Below are 20,771 nucleotides of genomic sequence, written 5' to 3'. Positions count from 1 at the left end.
ACCCTGGAGTTTTTACCCTGAACGCGCCCGCGTCTCTTTCTTCTATTTAGGGAATCTTGGCCGAATGACGACGATCCTCGTGTCATTGTCGGCTCTTAATTAATCACGGGACAGGGAGGGTGGGTCGAAACTACGACATCCTGGCCGGACAGGAAAACAAACCGGACGTCTGTAGCAACGCGTCTGCCTTCACGCGGTTTGAATGATTTAAAACCGTTTTACATCATCGGTCTCCCCTCCCCACCTCCATCCTTTCCTCCCTCCCTCCATCCTGCGCTGCCTCCCGCCGATGCGCCGCGGAAGCAGCCCGGAGATGCTGCTGCTGCTGCTGCTGATGTTAGCGACCGACTGCAGCACCCGACATGGGCATCCTTTAATCCGGCCGCGTCACAGTGAGTGTTTTACCTCCACTTCTCTCCCGCACACCATCACAGTACCGCTTTTTCTAAACTTAGCCGTAACTCCACCCGCCATCTCCCCTTATCGTCTCCCTACATGGTTGTTTTCCATCTTCCTGTGTGCAGTTTTCCATTTTTTTTTGTTCATGAGGGATGGCGCATAACTCGGTAGAAACAGCGCGACCTCGTCACTGTTTAGCAGCAGATAAAGAGATGTCGGGGAATTGTCCCTTTCCTGTGTCCACACCCCACCCAAAGTGATTTTTCTTTTGCGGAAGAGAAAGGAGGAAAGAGTTTAGGGTGGGTGTAGCTTCTCCCACCGGACTATAGCTGCTGCAGCAAACTGTACCATTTGTACAGAAAGGTGCCAAACTTAAATAGGCTGAAATAAATGAGTAAAAAAACAGGTTTGATGCAAGTGAACAAATTTGGGTATATACAGGGAAACATAGAGAAAACCATCTTTAGTCAGACTATCTATCTATCTATCTATCTATCTATCTATCTATCTATCTATCTATCTATCTATCTATCTATCTATCTATCTATCTATCTATCTATCTATCTATCTATCTATCTATCTATCTATCTATCTATCTATCTATCTATCTATCTGCCCCATCCATCCATCCATCCATCCATCCATCCATCCATCCATCCATCCATCCATCCATCCATCCATCCATCCATCCATCCATCCATCCATCCATCCATCCATCCAAGAAGGTAACACACTGTGCAGCTGGATGTCTGGTTGTGTTTATTTGAGGACAAGAGCACTCAGACACTGACAGCCTCAAGCAGTCAAACTAGGCTAATCCCTAATGACATGGACAGATCTCTCTCTCTCTCTCTCTCTTTCTCTCTCTCTCTCTCTCTCAATCTCTCTCTCTCTCTCTTTGCCCTCCCTCCATTTATCTCTGTTTTTATTTGCCGTAAGGCCTCGTCTCCTTTTCCTGCTCTTCCTCTTAGTTCTTTGTTTTACTTAGTTGCGATGACGTGCTGTCCGTGGCGCTGAAAGCAGGGACACGGCTCGGTAGTACGTCAAAGCTTGATGGGCCTGTCGGCGCTCAACAGGTGCTTGGTTAAAGGCATACGAGACAACAGTGGGGATGACGAGAGAGGTGAGGAACAAGGCTGTGGCAGGAGACGTTTCAGTTGATATCATGCGTCTGCATGTTGGATGGCTTTGTTTAAAAAAAAAAAAGGAGTCATTGTAGAGAAGCATCAATAATTCACCATAATTAGAATGAGGCAATTTTGAGCTTCATCTTCCCTGGCCAGTGAGCTGCCCATTGTTAACTCAACAGTAAAAAGAAATTCTGATCAGTTAACAAAAAAAAAAAAAAAAGGACAAAACTCTCCAAACTATTAAAACTTAAAATATTTACTAAGCAACATTTTGGTCACAGACTTTTATCAGGCACACACATTCTAATTATTTGAAAACTCTCTTAAATTGGAGGTAGTCCTAAGTGTCTGACCAATCACATTTAAACTTTAAAATGTACACAAAAACTGAACAATCAAAAATAATATAAACCTCTGTGTTAAAAAATATTTCAGTCCAATTCAATTTATTGGCAGAAACGTTTACGAAGACCAATACGCTATTGTGTATATTTAAGAACAATAGGCAATACTGTGACTAAAACCAAATAGATCTTTCCAAAGAAAGTAGCTGTAAACATCTAAGAAACATATTCAAAGGCAATGGATCATTTAGTCCTCTTTGAGTCAAAGTGCGAAGGGTATATATTCAGTAAGCCTCCTATTGGTTTAGTAATTTATTAGTATGGTCACTACCTTTAGGTGGCATTTTTGTTTTCTCAGAAAATAAAAAATTTGAACATTAAGGTTCACTGCAACAGGACAATACTGATCATTTCTACGAATCGGGCTTTTATGCCAACCGATCCGTTGTTTAGGTTTTCTTCTAGTTTTCCCAACATATACAAGCCCACATGGGCAGTCAGGACGATAGGAGTCACACCATAAATAAATGGTACTAGATCATGCTGACAGCAACACTCTTCATTGTGGAAGTTGTTACTGGTGGCAGAAGATTCACAGTTAGCTGTTATCAGTATCTTTTAGGTGTTTTAAAATTAAGTAATTAAGTAACTGAAAGCACAGATGTCTACTGTAACAGGCTATTTTCAAGATCAGATGAAGGTTAAGATGATGATCCAGATTCTCCAGGGATGCTAGTTGCAGTACATAGTAAGATCCTGTTATACATACCTCTCATATAGAAGGTGATTTGTTAACTTTTATACTCTCCTAAAAGATGTAAAACTTGTCAAATAAAACTCTAACTGGGGCATCTATTTGTTGAGACTTACGAAATTAAAAGATATGATGATTTCCCGTAAGCAGTTCACCAAATCACAAAAGAATAGCTAACAAGGAAAAAACAAAAACATTATGAATATTGTGATGCGATGAGGAACAATTTGGTGAAACAATAAGAGGCAGAAATAGACGATTACATAACTGACCAATTTAGCAACTGCAGTTTGTCTCCCTGAATCTCCCTCACACAAACTCTCAAACAGCCTCTGAGACACGCAGGTCTTCTCTAAGAAGGCGGAATCACATGCAGGCCCAGAAGCTTGTAATGCAGTCACTACTTGCTACGGGGCAATTTCATGCCTGCTACGTCTGTTTGCCACAGTGTTGACATGCCTCTTGGAGTGCAATGCCTTGCAAAAGAGTTCATACCAGATATTTTACACGTTTCGTCATGGTACAACGACAAACGTTGATGTGTTTTGTTGGGATTTTATGTGGCAGACCAACACAAGGGAATAGTGGCATGAAAATTAATGATTGTATTGTTGATTGGATTATTGACCCACTATACTGAAATCCTTGCATAAAAAGAAAGAGAAATTAAAGGAGCTATCAGTAATAATGACACCTTGTGGCTCAAATCAGTACAACAGCTTGCCAATCACAACAATCTAAAATGCCGTATTTAAGTGGTGTGAAACACTCCTGAATTTTTAGTTCCAAATGGCAGGTATATGATGTTGTATTCTGTTCTATTTCTGGCCCACTTCTCTTACTGGCTTCCATGTTTGCAGGCTGCTGCTCTTTTGTCAAAAATAAAATACCAAATGCTGCGCTCTGTTTTGGGAACCCTGGGAACTCTCATTTGATTGGCTCAGGAACCAGGAAGTAAACACGGGCTACACACTGCACTGAAGTAGTACCTCTAAGTTTGAAAGGAGAAAAAGGGAGTAAGACATTGTTGATGAAGAGGACCGATTGTTTATAGGGAATGTTACTTCCATCCCAGGTGAGAAATGAGAATGATTTAGGTTGATTTTACAGTAAATATCTTATTTCTAGCTCCTCTAAGGCATAACTGCAAATGCAAACCAACAAGACCAAGGCATTAACTTAAAATGACAGGCAGGGTAATGGAAGCTTTTTTGTTAACAAAAAAAGGCAGTCAAGAGGCTCATGGTGAGACTGAAGGAGCTGCAGAAGTTCAAATCACTTTACAAATATTTGGAAAAGTGGCCAGAGGATACCCCTAACTAAATTAATGCCATAGAAATTCTCACTTGCTGTTTGCCATAAACCATGTAGGCAACACAGCAAACATGGATGAAGGTGCTTCAGATGAAGCAAGAATTTAACTTATTGGAGTTATGTGGGGAGACAGGCAGGCAACCAATATTCAAGCCAGACACGGTGTTGCACTTTAAAAGATTTATTAATGGAAACCCTGTGTAAACAGAAAAACCTCTGCATAGCAAGAGGTGGTGGATAGCAAAGGCTTACGCACTGCAGAGGCAAAAGACAAGATTGCTGAGGCTTGATGGGAGTCTGGGAACAGGCTTGGGCCATACACAGGTGGTCAGAGAAGAGATGGGCAGACTGACCCAGGGGGCTAGGCGAGGATCACGGTCATCATACCATTCCAGGTCATGGTCCAGAACTGAAAAAGCAGCGAAGATGTCTGACAGGGACATGGCATAGGACGGGAAGTGAAGAGAAAGAGGTTGTGATCAGAAACATGGTAAACACATGAGGAAACACTGGACATCTACTCACTAAGGCTTTCAGTAATCTGGTGCTGGCTGTCAGTGACACGTATTTGAAGGTGGAGAAACAGGAGGAGATGATGATGAGCTTGATTGCGGTGCCATTGGATGACGTCTATGAATCTGGAGCAGGAAATGTGTGGAAGACAGCAAGGCAAGATCATGACATTTGGCCTATAGACAAAACTGTTTGTGGGGTACAGCTAATATGCCACATAATGCCTACTATGAAACATGGAGGGGTTAGCAGTACCTTATTTCATGTTTTACAGAGCTTATAAACATGCTCAAAACAAAGCAGAGGGCTGTTGTAGATGATTGTTTTGTTCTATCATACAAGGCCCCACATAGGATGTGATCTGCAATCTGCTGTGAGAAAACCCTCCTCTCCCCTTCGACCTTCAGACTCTGCTGGTCATCGAGCATTCTTTCCATGAATAAAAATGAGTTGATCAAATGAGACCAAGTAAAACTGCAGAAGCCGAAGCCTTGACTTTACTGAAAGCGCAAAAGGAATGTGCTTTTTTAAATAAGGAAAGTAAACTGGAATTTATAGCGAAGCTGAACATTAAATATACATCTGGAAATATTCTGAGATACCACTGGCTTACTAATATTTTCTAGTGTATTTTTCTGTTCAAAAGACTAATTTTTGTTTTCATAAAATAGATAAAAAAAAATCTTGTACATGCCTGCTGTGAAGGATCACAAGTTATCAACTTACTGCACAGCTGTGTTTTTAAATAGCCCTGTTTTTGCTCTTGTCTAACGGTATACGTGGCAGATGCTACAGAAGCACGCAGACACACCTAGTCCTTTATTTATGAATGGCTGGCTGACCCCCTCCTCTTTTATTTCTATGAGATACTGGTCAGCACTGACGTCAAAGAGAAAACCCTTCCCGCACAGGAAGGCTAATATGATCAGAGCCTCACACACATTTACACATTGTATTTTTGCCTTTGTCTCTGTTTAGTGTCTATATGCGCGCACAATGAAGCCTTGAGTTGCAGTAGGCACTAACAACAGGGGGAAAGAAAAACAGACATGAATGACAAAGAGAGGATGAGGTCCAGTGTGTAGGAGGTAAATGGATTTGATAACTGACACAACATTGTAATCAGACTTTTGTTACAAATGTATAATTATAGTTGCTGAAAGAACGGCATGAAATATTAAGTGAACTAATAATAAGTCTTTGCACGATGAGGCTTTGAAAGTATCTTTTTGCTGGAGGTTTGCTTTGGCCTTCAAACTTGATGTTCTTTTGGTCACTGTGCAGATGCATCTGAAATCTATCTCAAATATATCCCTGAGAGTGTTTTCAACCTTGTCTCCTATCTTATTTCGGTGTTCATTTTTTACCAGAAGGCCAGCTATTGGTGAAAGTGGTTTCAAATGGAGATGAATCAATCCAGCGTGTTCCTGTTGAGCCAGATTGCAACTGCTTTCAATTTCACTATTAGAATTATAACCAGTAATATAATTTTTTATGGATAAGTAAAAAGATTGAACTGTCTTAACAGTAAAAGCTGTAAAATGAAACAGCAGTTTTCTCAAAGTCATAAATACAAACATAAATACACTTCTTTGGTTTCCGTTGTGCTGATTTTTTAACGCCTAAAGGCTCCACCACACCCAGGCGTACTGTGTGCATACTGTGAGCCGTGCAAGCGTGTGGGAGCCTTAGTGATTCTAAAAGCTGCTGAGTTTTCCTCCAGACTTAAAACTTTCTATGCTGAATAGTATTGTCTGCGCAGCCTTTCACCATTGTAACTGTGGTGCATTCACTGACCAGAAACTGATTGCATTCTTTTTTAGTTTCTGGCCAACCGATTATCGACCAGGGCCAGCCAAATGCAAAGTCATCCGATTCCAGTCACCAGACAATTTCTTGCTACTTCTCTCGTTACAGTGATGAAGCTGATGTTTCATTCTAATCAGAAGCACAAAGCATACAGAAGGATGAAAAAGAAGGTAAAAAGTATGTTTTCGTCATGTGTTGATATAACACAGTAATACAACAAACCTTCAAGAAAACTAAGTATTAGGAGCAAGCTGTGCATTTAAATTAGCTATTTTTCCAGTTAAAAGGCATGTATATATGTAGCCATATTGAATCATTAACAAAAATCTGTCCTTTTCATGCTGACAAAATGAAAGGGGCAAGCTAAAGAGAATAAAACACATTTGATTTGGAAATCAGCATGCTACATTAGTCTTAAGTTTAAGACTTTTGATACAATATTGTTTCCTAACCACATTATTGTTTCTTGATAAACCAGATGTTTGTTTGTCAAATTAATCCCATTGTTACTGGGGTGGGTTCGAGGTAAAATGTATGATAAAGGGCAATGACTGAAATGCTTGGAATCACATAAGTCTGGGCAATTTCAGTAATCAGGATTTCAATAAATCGTTATTATTCCGAAGCTTGTCTTCGGCAACGATACCAACTTTTGAACTCACAGTTGTTATGATGTTGTGTTGGTTTAACTCATAGCATTTTGCTATCATTGTTATCCCAGTGCAGAGTTCAAAGGGAAACTGCCATGACATTTAAATCGCATTGTTGGTATCAAACGTCTAACCTGAAAGCGCGTTTTGGTCACTTTATTTTATAGCTGCAAAAATTCACAACTGACTTATTAAACCATAAACAGTAAGGAAGTGAAAGGGGAGAGACAGACAAATAAAAAAATAAAAAACACCTCCACTGACAGTAGGCTGTTTGAACACGGTGAGCAGGGCTGGCAGCAGGACCTCATTTGCTGGAAAGCTGGATGTAAAATGATAAACAACCCCCTGTCAGAGAAGATGTGGGTGTGTAAAGATTTGTAATTGAAATAAGACAGACACTGGGAAGGTTAGAGAGCGTGACGATAAAGAGACGGTCTCTGACAGACTGCTTGTCAGTGACAGTGATGAGGTAAACAAATGCTTCTGAATGAACAGAAGGGAGGACATTTCTATTTAAAAGAAAGCAATTTTTTCATGCTATTAGCAACGTTTTCCTTTCTATAGCTCATTGTTTTATGATATCATACAATTTGTTGGATTAAATATTCACAAATTACATTTTCACTTGAGCATTAAGAAGTTCTGTTTAGTCTTTTTATGTGTTAAATGACCTTGCTGTACCACTTAAGGGTAGATGGACAGAGATGTCCCCATGATGGCTGGTTAGCTTGGAGCCCCAGGGAGTGACACTGTTTTTTTCTATTTATCTTAGAGTCTGGAGCCTGATTTACTTTGCCTTAAGCTCCAAGCTGCCACTGTGCTGCAATAAGGGAAGACAGAGGAGGTTGCTGTGTCCCAAACTGTGAATAAACCAGCTTTGCTGACAAAGCCTTCATTCACAGCAACTGGTCTGTTTCCTGGTATCACTGTCTGTTAAAATCACCCTACTAAGTTGATGTTTTTTGTATGCAAAACAATGTTAATGTAAACTGTGGCTGTCAGAGACAAAAACATGGGTTAAAACATTTTATCATTTACCAATCACAAAACGGGATGACTAATCGGCTGAATTATAAAGGCGAAGACGATCTGGCTGGCATAAACTATAAATGTGCGCTTCAAAAGAAAGTAGTTCTCTGTTTCATGTTATTGATTGTCTAAGTGCTCATATTTTGGACTGTTTGCTGTTCATCATCTGGTCAGCTTTAGTCTATCAATTACATTTCTAATTTTAAAAAGTCCTATCTTCTCTTAATAATGGCCTTTTCTACTGGTTTTCTCCAATATTCCTGCACATGTTGCCATTTTACACTGCCTCAAGATGTAGCCTGGGCTACAGTTTGTGCCATCATTGCAAATAAACGTGTGACCTATAAACAAAACATGAGCTAGTCAGGTAGCTGGTAACTGGAAGAGCAGATCAGCTACCCACTGTAGGTGCGTAATTGTTTAGGTAGTTGATGCCCACAAGACATAACAGCGTGTTGGTTATTTTGGTCAGTTGTTATTTGCTATAAAACTGCTTCCATCAGTCATTAATAAACACTGAATTAGTAATCTTGGACTGGCTTGAGGCAAGTAGCTGTCGTGTGATAATCACAGGCTAACACTGTAAATGCGCTTGAATCAGAATAGAAACAACAGTTTTGCTGAGAGTCCTTTGAGCCTCGATCCACTAATCTTTAAAATACTGACATAATCTCTGAGCAATATGCTCTTTTAGAGCTTTAATAAATTTCTTCTACGTTTATAAAGCCCTTTCACAGATTGATGTCGCCAGCTCAACACACTATATATCAGTTAGGACACACCTATATAGCTTAGCATATTGTCAACACATACCCAATTAACTTTTTTACATTTTGTCACATAATCATACATTTCAGTGTGTTTTATTGGCATCTAAATCGACAAACTAGCTTAATGCAGCTCATAATTATTAGGAAATGATAGATAAAAGTCTGCAAATGTGTTGAGTGCCACTCAGATCAGCCGCCTTTACTTCCATACCCTAAATTAAATACAATGCTATTGCCTTCAGACGACACCTCATTAGTTAAAATAATACAGCTAGTTGAACTTTTGGAGAGCATTGCATCATAAAGAGGGAGGTCGTCCTGCAACCAGCGGGTTGCCGGTTTGAACCCCTGCTCTGACCTTCTCAGTCGATTTGTCCTTGGGCAAGACACGTCACCCGTATTGCCTGCTGGTGGTGCCGATGTATGGCAGCCTCGCTTCGGTCAGCCTGCCCCAGAGCAGCTGTGGCTACTAATAGCTCACCACCGTCAGGATGTGAATGTGTAAATGACTGATTGTAGTGTAAAGCGCTTTGGGGTCGTTGGACTTGATGAAGCGCTGCACCAAGTACAAGACATTTACCATGAAGACCAAGGAACACATAAGACAAGCTGGGAAAAAAAGTTTTCAGTAGAATGCTTCATTTTCACTGAAACTCACAACTACTACGCCCTGTTGGTGTGTCCCTTACAATTGCAAGAAAATACACTGAAGTTTGTGGTTTAAGTGTAATAGAATGTGAAAAAGCTGAGGGGGGATTTATTATTTTGGGAAATCCGGTAAGAGGGAAAGGATATCAGCTCCAAAAACGTTAGGCTCCATCTTGCAGACTTAAAAAAAAAAAACCCACTCACAACAGCAAAAAGGTGATGGATTCTTCTTTTGGCTATACTCCATTTCTCAGCAGGGATCACAGAGCTCCTGCATTAGAATAGCCCTCAGCCTGTCTGACAGCCCGACTCATCAAGCTGATATGAATGTCAAAATTCCTATAGAAAAATGAGTCTCCAGAGATTTTAGACCGACTGGAACAATTGAAGCATGGCCGATGAACCGTACAATTAAATAAACCCGACAGCCTGCAATTTCCTTTTTTATGTCAGATTCATTTCGCATGTCACACAGGGATACAACGGTCAGCCAGCCAAGGCAGTAAATCAACCACACTGTCACAAATGTTAGTCAGGCTGGGGAAAAATGAGTGAAAAACTCCACACTTCAGTGATCTAACCAGCCAATTACCAATTGCAAGACTAATAGAATGTAGTGCAGTATTTTTCAGGAAGGAATTCCCTTAAAATATTTGCACATGTATAGCTGTGGAATAGTATGTTATAGAATAATCATGATGTCAGTTTTTTTGTACATAGTAAAGACAGAGCGGAGTTTGTTACATGAAAGAATGTTTTTTTTTTTTTTTGTAATCCAAATGATGTCTACCTAAATGTAATTAAGCAAATGTGCATAACTCCACTACAGAGATTGATAGCTATGGGATAAAGACAGTTGCACCCAGATTGTGGAAAGCTCTAAGTACTCTGCTGAGACTGTGCTCATAAATCTTAACGGTGTAAGCAACAGACATCCATCTGTACATTAAGGCACATCAATTATGCACAGTAATATTTTCTCATTTAAGCAAGCCCTGCTGTTCTGTCTGTGTATTTGTTTGTCCAACCTTCTAGATATCAGACATGATGCTAGAACTACGACTAATTCGTATTATACTTTAGCACAGAAAAAACATACAATAAATCTTAAAACTTTAGATTTAAGCTGATACTAAGTCAAATTAAATCCTAAGTAGATGGCAAGAGTGCACAACCAACTTATTTTATATTCCTTACCAGGACTTGTGTGCTTGGGCTTTTTGCAGGGGCCAGTTTGGCTTCCTAGAACCATTATTACCAGGTTTCCAAGTTAGTTTTGAGTGAAGAAGTCTCGCCTTAGGTAAAAGCTCAACCCTGTTATTCCTCCTGTACTTCAGACACAGGCAGAGACAGGCTTAGTTACGGCTTATTAGTCACAAGTATAGATGCTCTGACAGCTCTCTTATCAAAACAGCAGTCACACTAACACCTACAGAGATGATTATGACAGAAATTCAATTATCGGTTTCCCAGTGAAAGCACACTGGTCTGTGTTTGGTAAGGTATGGTATATCATTTTGTAATAATACTGTAGAAAAGGGTGTTTGGATCATTCTGTTACACACTAGAACAGCTTACGAATGCACAGGAGGATGGCTGTGATTTGTCAATTGTTTTTAATCACACATGCTCTGTGTGTCTGTACCGCTGGCCATTTCCCAGGTGGCCACTTAGACTGCATGCCCTAGCACCCAATCAAATGGTAGTAAAATAGTACAAAAATCAATGCACTATGAATGCTTCAAAGTTATAAATAAAAACACATATTTTTTCACTTGTGCTATCCTCCTTGCAAACATGCACAAGGTGGGCAAGAGTGGATGGTCATTATTTTCACATTATTGATATCTCAAGGTGATGTTCCTCATATTTATCTTCATAGAGGTCAATAGAATTAAAAGTGATTATGTAGTTAAACATTGTAATAGTAGGTTTGATTGTTATAGTGTTTTCAGCAATCTAAACACATCTAAAATCCATCAAATAAGACTTGTTTACTCAGTGTTCCCATAAAGTAAAAATGCTATAACAGAGAACTTTATCAGTTCATTTTTGTCAAGTCTTACCATTTTTTATTATTATTTTGTCTGTATTGCATGTTTTCATTTTTCTTACTTCAATGTGTCTAAAATTTTGCGTCAATGTATTTCTTCACTTTAAAGTGTAATTGAACCCGATGTAAAAGCATGACCCCTACCCCAGACACGTTTGAAAAACGGGACGAGGGAAAATAATGTCATATGACTTAATAATTTAAGTACCTAAATGCTACGCTGACTAATAGGTAACAAAATGCTCACCTGAAAAACTCTATCCATCAATACTTGCTGTGCTCGCAACTCCAACTCCTGCCTCGCCACTTGGCATGTGTCTGAGTGAGATGGTTTTATGGTACATTTAATTTGTACTCAGTAATACTGCGTAGAACAGTGTTTTTGTTATTGTTATGGCTGTAAAAGTTGTTGTAGTGGCCGTTTATGAGCAATGGAGGACACGAGCATCTACAAGCAGGAAATTGGAACACTATCACTTCGGCTGTCCAATTTCTCAGTTCCAAGTTTTCAGGTAAAACCAATGCACCATTATTCCCCGAACGCAGGGCTGTAGCATAGACATGTATAGAGCTTCGTAGATACCAAGCTGTACCATTTTAACTTATAGGAAAATTTAACTGCAGTAGCCACATTTCAGCCCATAGAGGTCTGTACTAAGACAGTTTTAGGCCAAATATTGCAGAAATAAACAATTTTACATGCAATAGCACAGTGACATAAATATATTACCCTTAAGGGGCTATTTAAACAGTTTATCTGTAAAAAAAAAAAAAAAAAAAAGTTGATCTGGGGTTTAGTCAGTCTTTATTGTGATTCCTTGCCTTTGTTCTTTTACTTTCCGTTAAAGCACTTCAGAATCTTCTTCCAAAAAATGACGCAATACAAATAAACTTGCCCATCGTGTACCGTGATGTATTAAATGCATGCCTAAAACCATAATGGAAAGATTTATTGCAGCAAATTTGTGAATTTTTGTTGCTCAACAGGCAGCTACATCTTAACTTTTTCTTTTATCTTCTTGCTTAATTTTGATCACTATTTCTTAATGAGTTACAAGAGCTGGTGTAACGAATGAATACCTCTGTGAGGTTAATAAGGTTCTATCTTATCTTATCTTATCTTATCTTATCTTATTTTATCTTATCTTATCCTATCTTATCTTATCTTATCTTATCCTATCTTATCTTGACTTCCACTTGAAATTTAATGAGCCACCTTCTGAACTCACACATTTCTCTGCAACCTGTCTTGTGTCCTAGGAACTGTTTTGTCACTAACTTACAAATCTCTGTGTAAATCCTCACCATATTTTGAAATACTATTTCGTTAAGACTTGACCCTTTTTGCATGACGCAGTTTGCCAATTCTGCTTGCTGCTTTGCTTGCATCCTAATGCGATAATACAGTAAACGTATAGGTTACCTTCATTCATATTCTTCCATAAAGTGTGATGATTAACAGTTTTTAAGGCGGTTCCATCTTAAGGATGATAGATCACAGGTTTCTTGAAAAGCTGCATTATATTATCCACATTTGGAGGAAAAAAGGTGAATAAATTCCATACTTCTTTTACAGCTTAAGACATTTCTCAAAAATTAGCTAAAAATGTCTTCTGCCAGTATTTGCTCCCCAAAGACTAAGCTGCTTTGACTTAATAATCATGAGAGCTTATCTGATAACTTTAAACCCACTTGGCATGTTGCCTAGACTAAGCTGCTCCGGCCCCTGCAAAAACAAAACCTGGCTGACCGAACGGGAAGTGGCTTGTGGCAGAACACCAAACTCAGCAAAAAATATCTTACTTTTGTAAATTTACTCCCATTTTGCCATCAATTCACTGACCAGTATGTCTTGATTTCAGGTTAAAATAAGTTTACAATGCCTTCCAAAAGTATTCATGCCATTTGAGCTATTCCACAGTTTGCCCTATTTCAACCACAAGCTTGCATGTATTTTTTGGAGATTCTATGTGAGACTAACAAAGTGGTGATTTATAGTCAAGGAGAAGGAAAATGATACAAAGATTTCATAAGAAGGGTCTGTTTGTTCCATTTATTGGAAATAATGTTTGAAGCTAACAACAAAGACTGTTTGGGCAGTTTATGCGCAATCGTGTACCTAAGTATCTGAAAAAATAAATGTTTTGCATTATAGTCACGCTATTATTTCTGAATTTCCAGACATCTTATTGACTGTAAGTGGAGGAACATAAGATTAGAATATGAATTGAACTGAGGTTGATTTTCTTTCTATTTTGTCCCATCATCATCATCTCAAGCCTCAATATACTGTATTTTATTGGATTTGTCTGTGGTAGACCAACAAAAGTGCTTTCAGAAAACTCCTAATTAGTAAACTGCCACGCGTTCTCAATTGGTTTTAAGTTTGGACTTTGACTAGGCCATTCAACCTAAACACTAACTTTCTCTAACAAACCTCTGAGATCTTCACATAAAAGCTGTATGCTAAGATTAAGATTGCACATTCCACTTTAGCTCTGCTAACAGAGGGTTTTATACTGTTACAATGACATCAAATAACATTTAATTTAAAAATGTACTCTATAGAAATGAAGCCTTTAATTTTTAACTTTATATTTTTGTAACTAATGTTTTGCCTCAATACTCTAGAAGTAGTCTTTATTACAGTCTTTGCCTTAGTGCCGTACAGAAAGAACACCTGCTGCCTTGCTCCTTTGTTCAGCTCTGTTGGCTTGGTCTGTGCCTGTTCAAATAATATACAATCAGCGCAGGGCAGGTGGTGGTTACTGTAAGAAGGGTGTGTGTGTGTGTGTGTGGGGGGGGGGGGTTGAAAGAGGAAAATGTAACAGGTGGTGAAAAACTGAGTAGCTTGTGTGATTTGGTTATAGATCCGAAATGATGAGAGCCTGAGGGTCTGTGATTGGATTCGTGGACAGCAATCATTGTTTCAGATTGAAGCTGATACGGTCTGTGGAGCGTCTCTCCTTGTTAGACACCTTCTTATTGACAATGCCACATGGATGATCAGTGCTTCGTGTGCTAATGGCAAAACAGATCGGCTGTGCTTCCGTGGGCCCGACCTTTTCATCCTGTTCTCCTAATACTTTCCAATACGTTCTTATCCAGCCTATGTGTCTGTGCACGCTCACACACACACACACACACACACACACACACACACACACACACACACACACACACTGGATGCTGTTAAGTTTTCCTGTGTGTGCGCTTCCATTTCATTACATTTGGCAATGGTGATCCTCCACATCAAAAGCTTCCGTTCAGCTTTTTGTAGCAACCCTGTCAAAGCGAAAACAGCCCAGAAATGAGCTACAGTGACTGACTCTTTAATGTTGGCAGTGGATTGATTGCGTCGCAGGGTGGAGCCTTGGCACGCCCAGCCTGTTCCGGCACAGCCACCAGATGCTTCATTAAAGTGGGATCTGGGTTTGCAGGCCAGAGCGTTGCTGACTCTGTTCTGTATTTATCAAGCCTTTTCAGACTAGTGTTGGAGCATATCTTCAGCCTGGATGCAGTTCCTGCTTTCAGGGTGTGCCACTGCGATGGTGGGAGAGATGCCAGTCTACAGCAGTGCTTAGGTGGGTGGCTCCTGTCATTGGTTTTCTAGCAAAGAGCTGCATAACAGCCTGATGATCTCTGTTACCCTGTCATTGAATCTCATCCTAAGGTTTTTCAGGCAGCATCTCTCTAATGTTTAAAGTTAGAATATCATTTCTTGCCATTAAGTTTCAGTTTTCAATAGGGACGTCACAATTCACTGAATGATTCGAGGACCTCGATTCATAAAGTTAATTGAGTAAAATTGATTTGCCTCGAAGCTTTAGTGAATTATGCTTAACTATTCAATGCACCTGTTTCCGGGCCGGGTGGCTGCCGCTAATGATAGCGTACCCAGCTGATACATGGATGCTAAGTGCAGATATTCGCTATGCAGGGAGACAGTGGCGTGCAAAAAGCGGTGCTGAGTAAGGGAGAAAATGTCAAAGGTGTAGGGTCACTTTAAACTTAACAGAAAAGGAAACTGCAGCGAGCAGTTGTTGACTGAGCTTCTAGCAGCCAAAGATTAGTGCTTCTGCTCGCTGCTAAGGCCCCACCTTTCTTCTTGTCAGAACCTGTTTTGATTGGTCATCATGGTGGCCATGAAGCCAATCAGATGGGAATAAAGGATCACACGTGAAAGCAGCTAGGGGTGCTCAATTTAGAGGAGAGTTTGGTGTTAGTTCTATTCTGTGGATGTCTTTGCAGGTTTCTGTTCATTTGTGCAACAAAAAAACGTTTGACTAAAATATTAAATCAACTGCTGCTTTTTTTTACTCTTTCTTTTACATGAACATTTTAATTTTTATTTGGAAACACCTTATTCTCTGTTAATAACTGCACAGTATTGGACACGCCGGTGGTGCAGGGATAGTGCGGGCGACCCATTTACAGAGGGTATACACCTTATACACCTAAACTCTTGACACGACTGTCCCAAGTGTGACTCTCTCTCATCCCCTTCCTGTCAGCCTGCTTTCTGATAAGTCTTTACCTTCTGCTGTACAGCTTAACTTTAAATTGAGCTTTTTTCATATTGATTAATCTGGTGTGTAAGTCTCTGTACCTGTTTTTGCCACTTTCACACCCTAATTTCCCCACTGTTGCACAATAAAGGTATTTCTTTTCTATTTGACATAAGTAAGAATGTTTTTTTTTAAAGGCAGTATATATGATGCCTGAGTTTAAATTAGCTGTTTACCTTTTTGATGAACATGTAATTATTTTAATTGTATGTTTTTGGACAAACAAAAAAAGAAAACGAGAAGCGTGTAAGTGGTGTTTAGCTAACACACCCAAATGGTCGAACGTGATAGTTCCCTGTTGGTCTGTTTTTTTTCTCTAAGTGGCTCACTAAAATAAAACGCCCTCTAAGGATGACTCAGATTCAGAGTTAGACTTAAAATTGAATCTAAATACGGCAGAGAACTGATTACAAGAGTCTAGCTCTGGGCTCCCCTTGCTGGCACCTGCATGAGTTCCAGGAGCAAAACGAGGCAAAACAAACTGTTTTCACGAGTATTTCTCTCCTCATCCCCTTCCTACTTCATCTCCTCCGGTTACTGGCTGACCCCTGAAAGTGCGTTTACACCGGACACGATCCAGATCCACGCTGACAATACAGACATTTCCCCCAGAACCCTCATCAAATAGAATGAGCATCTATCCGCTTTCCAACCCTTCCTGTCTGTTCAAAACTTGAGATTTTACTGAGCAAGTCACAGTGCTGTAAGTCATGTAGTAAAACAAACAGCAGCATCGACGCCCCTGTGCTCACCAGATCCTCCAGAGACAGATACGTTTTGGCGAGTACCACCCGTAGCTGAGTGTGGATAACAATCGCTTCCAGAGGGACTTCCGTCTTTCCAGAACCAAGCATGAGGACATATCTCCCTACCTGGGACACGGATCTCTCCCTGGGAAAACAACTGAAAGCTTTTTTTAGTGAAGTAAATCCATCAGTGCTCAATAGAAATATAGCCCAATTGTACTGTCTAAATGTGTAACACATAAAAACCTTTTTTGTGCTCGAATAAATGGATGACGAGCACCCTTAATTCAACGTGAAATTGATTGAAAAGTCCAGATTTTTGAACTCAAGCAAAAATTTAGCTTGCTCCATTCACAGTTTTGCTTCGCTCTATCCGTGCATCTGCCGTGCTGTTTACAGTTTTGATTCGCTCTGTTTGCCCAAATCGTGCCGATCACATTACTCTAAATGTGTCCTTCGCATAGTGGACCTTTAATCTGCTCTTGAAAGCACCTTTACATAAGGATAAAATGTAAATTCCTCGCTCCAAATGTCTCGTTCGCATTCGGTGTGAATGCACCTTAACATTAGGAACATCCACAAAAGGAGGGTGATCCCTTATGTGAGATCAGTAGGAAAAATTTGTCACCACCTGGGTGTTTACTGTATCTGTATATTGCATATGAATCCTTATGTGTGCCACAGGTGTCTTAAATAAATGCACACCTCTAATCCACACAGTACAAATGTTCCAATAATCAAACCCACTTTATCTCATTATCAGTTGAACCAATTCTATAATGCAAGCATTTATAGAACAAATTATTAACACTTGGCCCTTAAGTACACTTGAAGAGTTCTGTTTGATTTGAATAGAATATTTTTTAATGTGAAAAAAATTCAATAATCAAATTCATCCTTATTATTAAAAAAAAAAATATATATATATTTACTTAATTTGCATTTTTTCCTTTATTTCTATTTTGGGGTCGCAAGGGTTGCTGGTGCCTATCTCCAGCTGTCATTGGGCGAGAATTAATCAAAGTATGACTGAAACAATTTTGGATAAGCAGGTGATCTTTAGCCTTGATTTATCTCTGCATTTAGTCAACTCAAATATGCATGTTCTCATTTTCTCAGGCTGCTTACTTGACAGATAATTATGGTACACAGTGAGGTGCCACTTCGAGAGCCAGTCCTAAATTCAGGTTAAAGTTAATAATTCATGTTTATAGTTCACCACCTGAATATATTGAACCAAGTTCACAGCTACAACTTTAACTATTACTTGTTTATGTAAAACGTTTAGTCTGAAATAAAGTTTCAAAAACTTACATCATCAGACCATTCACAAATGATTAATTATCCCATTGAATAGGATTCATACAACTGTATTTCATAATTGGCCAACTCCCAAAATAGGGAACTCCAAAGTTTACTGTTAGAGAATCTACTGTAAATAACTACATTTTTGTGTTACCAAGACTCCATTAAAGCTATTAGAAAGCTGTTTATGTGCAAACAATTGTCTGGAAACCTGCTGGAACAAAGTGTTTTTCAGAGCATATGGCGCACCGGATTATAAGGCGCACTAAATATTCTTCCCAAGTATGTAACATCACTCCGCCCCTTCACGTACACAGCTCTGTCCTGAGAGAGAGAGAGTTATCTGTCTCTGTCTGGAGGACAGAGTAGTTGGACTACACTGCCCTGTTTCTAACATAAAGCCAAAATAAACTTAACTTTTATGTTGAATTAACTTACCAGGTTTATTGTTGTTAGTGTGTACTCCAGTCACGGGCTTCCTAAAGGCTCCCACATACTCGGGTATACTGTGCGCATACTGTGAGCTGCGCGGACTCCGTTCTGACTCTCCGCGGACATTTTACCCGTCATAGTCGAGCGTACTGTTGCCTACATTTCTTGTGGCAAATTCCTACAATTCCCACACTTTCTGACAGTGGGACGAAGCAGCAGAGCGGATGATAAAATGCGTGATTAGCTAGCTGAGCACCTAGAGCCGTTTCTTTTCTAGCAGGCTCCCACCGCACACCTGTCAGTGAGAACAGAGAGGGACTGTGATGCCGTGCGTCCTTGTGACCGCCTGCTTGGAGCAGCTCAGTGTATCAAGCTCAGTGTCACATATAAAACAGTTTGATGTAAAGAAGTCTTGCGTCCGTGAAGTTTATAGTGTAACACGTACCTGTATGCATGGAGTCCACGCAGAGTCCACCTTGAGTACGCCTCGAGTGCGCAAGGACCTCTGTGGAGTGAACTACACCAGAGTATGTGGGGGGCTTTAACATGAATGAACTTCTAGTTTTGACATTATAGTCAGGCAGTCTTATAGACAGCTCAGGGGTTTGTAGGTAGTGGCACAGTGTACTATAATGCGAATATCCATTGAGCGGAGTGGCTTCATTGTTTACCAAAGTCGTACTTACACATTTTAACAGATTTTTGAGCACATTGTCCCAAATAAAATCGGTTAGTACGCACGACTTTAATCGTATATAAGGCGCACCATCAATCTGTGAGAACATTTAAGACTTACAGTCTGAAAAATATGGTACTGTCCTGCCATCCCACATTTAAGCTTGAGGAGATAGGACCCAAGAAATAGTACAGTTGGGTTTAAGAGAAAAAAATGTGAATATGTGGAAAAATACCTGAGTATTTGTGATGTGGTGTGCTTTTTTCTTTCCCAGAGGCCCTAGGTATGCAGTTAGAGTGCATTGCATCAACACCTCTTTAAAATACCTTGACATTAAAATCCAAATGTATCTGCATGTGCCAAAACCATGGCAAAGGTCGTTATGGGGTCTTTGAACAGCAAAATTATCCAGAAAATACCTGGTCAAATCAACACAGAAATGTTTTAACCCGATGTAAATCAGCTGTTTTTTATGGTTTTTCACTGTCAAAGCTAAATCCTATAGAAAACCTCTGGCTAGAGCTGTAGGGAAAATGACATGAGAGGAACCATAACTCTAGAAGATGCCAAAAGATTGTGCTAAGATCCCCCTCTACCTTACAAAATGTTACAGGCAGTCTTATTTTCAAATTGCAGTTGCCAAAAGTGTGATCAACAGAGATTTGATTAAAAGAAACTACTGCTTAGTATTTATGCTTGTCTGATAAAATGTTCTCATATTAAAGGTTAAACATTTTTTGTGGGAGATTATGCTACTGCAATAACAAAATGAATTTATTTCAACACACCTTAGTCCTGCTCCGTGAACCTGCTGTTTGCTGTTTGTCCTGCAAGCTCATATTTAGAATATACACGTGTTGCCCTTGAGTCAGTTAAAGTGTTCCTACTCCACTCAGTGTTCACCGTAGCACTCACATTACACCACCTTTGGAGCTTTTTTCTCCTGTTACACGCGCCCGTGCTTCCACTAAGTGCAGCTACAATAGCGGCCCCATTGTGGTCTGGTTAAACAGCTGGATAATTGCAGTCATCATCGCTGAGAGGCACCGTGGGTGCGCCGCGTATGAGTGTTTGTTCACTTACTTTGCGTTTGTCGCTTGAAGTACAGTAGATGAGCGGTGATTGCTGGTCCAGCACTGCTCAGAGGGAGCGAGAGAAAAGGGCTCCAAATGAGAACTGTAATAGCTCTCTTTTCAGCAGTATGCCAATTCTCATCATTATCCACAAAAACACTGAGGTGAAGAAATCAGAGCCAGAATATTACTCAGCAATTTTTCATAATTTAACAGATTTACTGCATCTATAATCCTTTGCAAAAGGTATAAAGACTCCTTGAACCTTTGCACATTTTAACATTTCGGCTTCATATAATTATTTTGGATTTTTATTTTCAATTTTGTGCAATTAAGCACAATTAGCACAGGGGTCTATAATTGGGAAGGGGATGGAAAATGATAGCTGTTTTTTTCCCCGTTATGTTTCTGTTCTGTTAGAAAATAGTATAATAATAGTCAATTATCATTAATATTATAATTATCATTATTATTATGAGTGTGTTTTAATCAAAATGGTATCTCTGGATGAGCTGCTAAGATACAAAGCTCAGGTGGGAGACAATGTTGGGACAT

At 39.6% G+C, this 20,771-nt stretch overlaps 1 protein-coding gene across 2 annotated transcripts in view; it reads left to right on the top strand.

Moving 5' to 3' along the window:
• The first annotated feature begins 262 nt into the window (after positions 1–262).
• Positions 263–20,771, top strand: part of slc7a14a (solute carrier family 7 member 14a) — a 42,160-nt gene continuing 21,651 nt past the window's right edge. The window contains exons 1-2 of one of the 2 annotated variants that reach the window (XM_036128570.1): positions 263–392; positions 14,894–15,000. The gene's annotated coding sequence lies outside the window, so the exon portion shown is untranslated. The remainder of the gene's footprint in view (positions 393–14,893; positions 15,001–20,771) is intronic. The other variant, XM_012875752.3, reaches the window with a different exon arrangement.

Source organism: Fundulus heteroclitus, unplaced genomic scaffold (genome assembly GCF_011125445.2).
Source record: "Fundulus heteroclitus isolate FHET01 unplaced genomic scaffold, MU-UCD_Fhet_4.1 scaffold_100, whole genome shotgun sequence".
Lineage (NCBI taxonomy): Eukaryota > Metazoa > Chordata > Actinopteri > Cyprinodontiformes > Fundulidae > Fundulus > Fundulus heteroclitus.
Note: the sequence above shows the minus strand (reverse complement) of the source record. Positions and strands in the feature narration are given on the sequence as shown.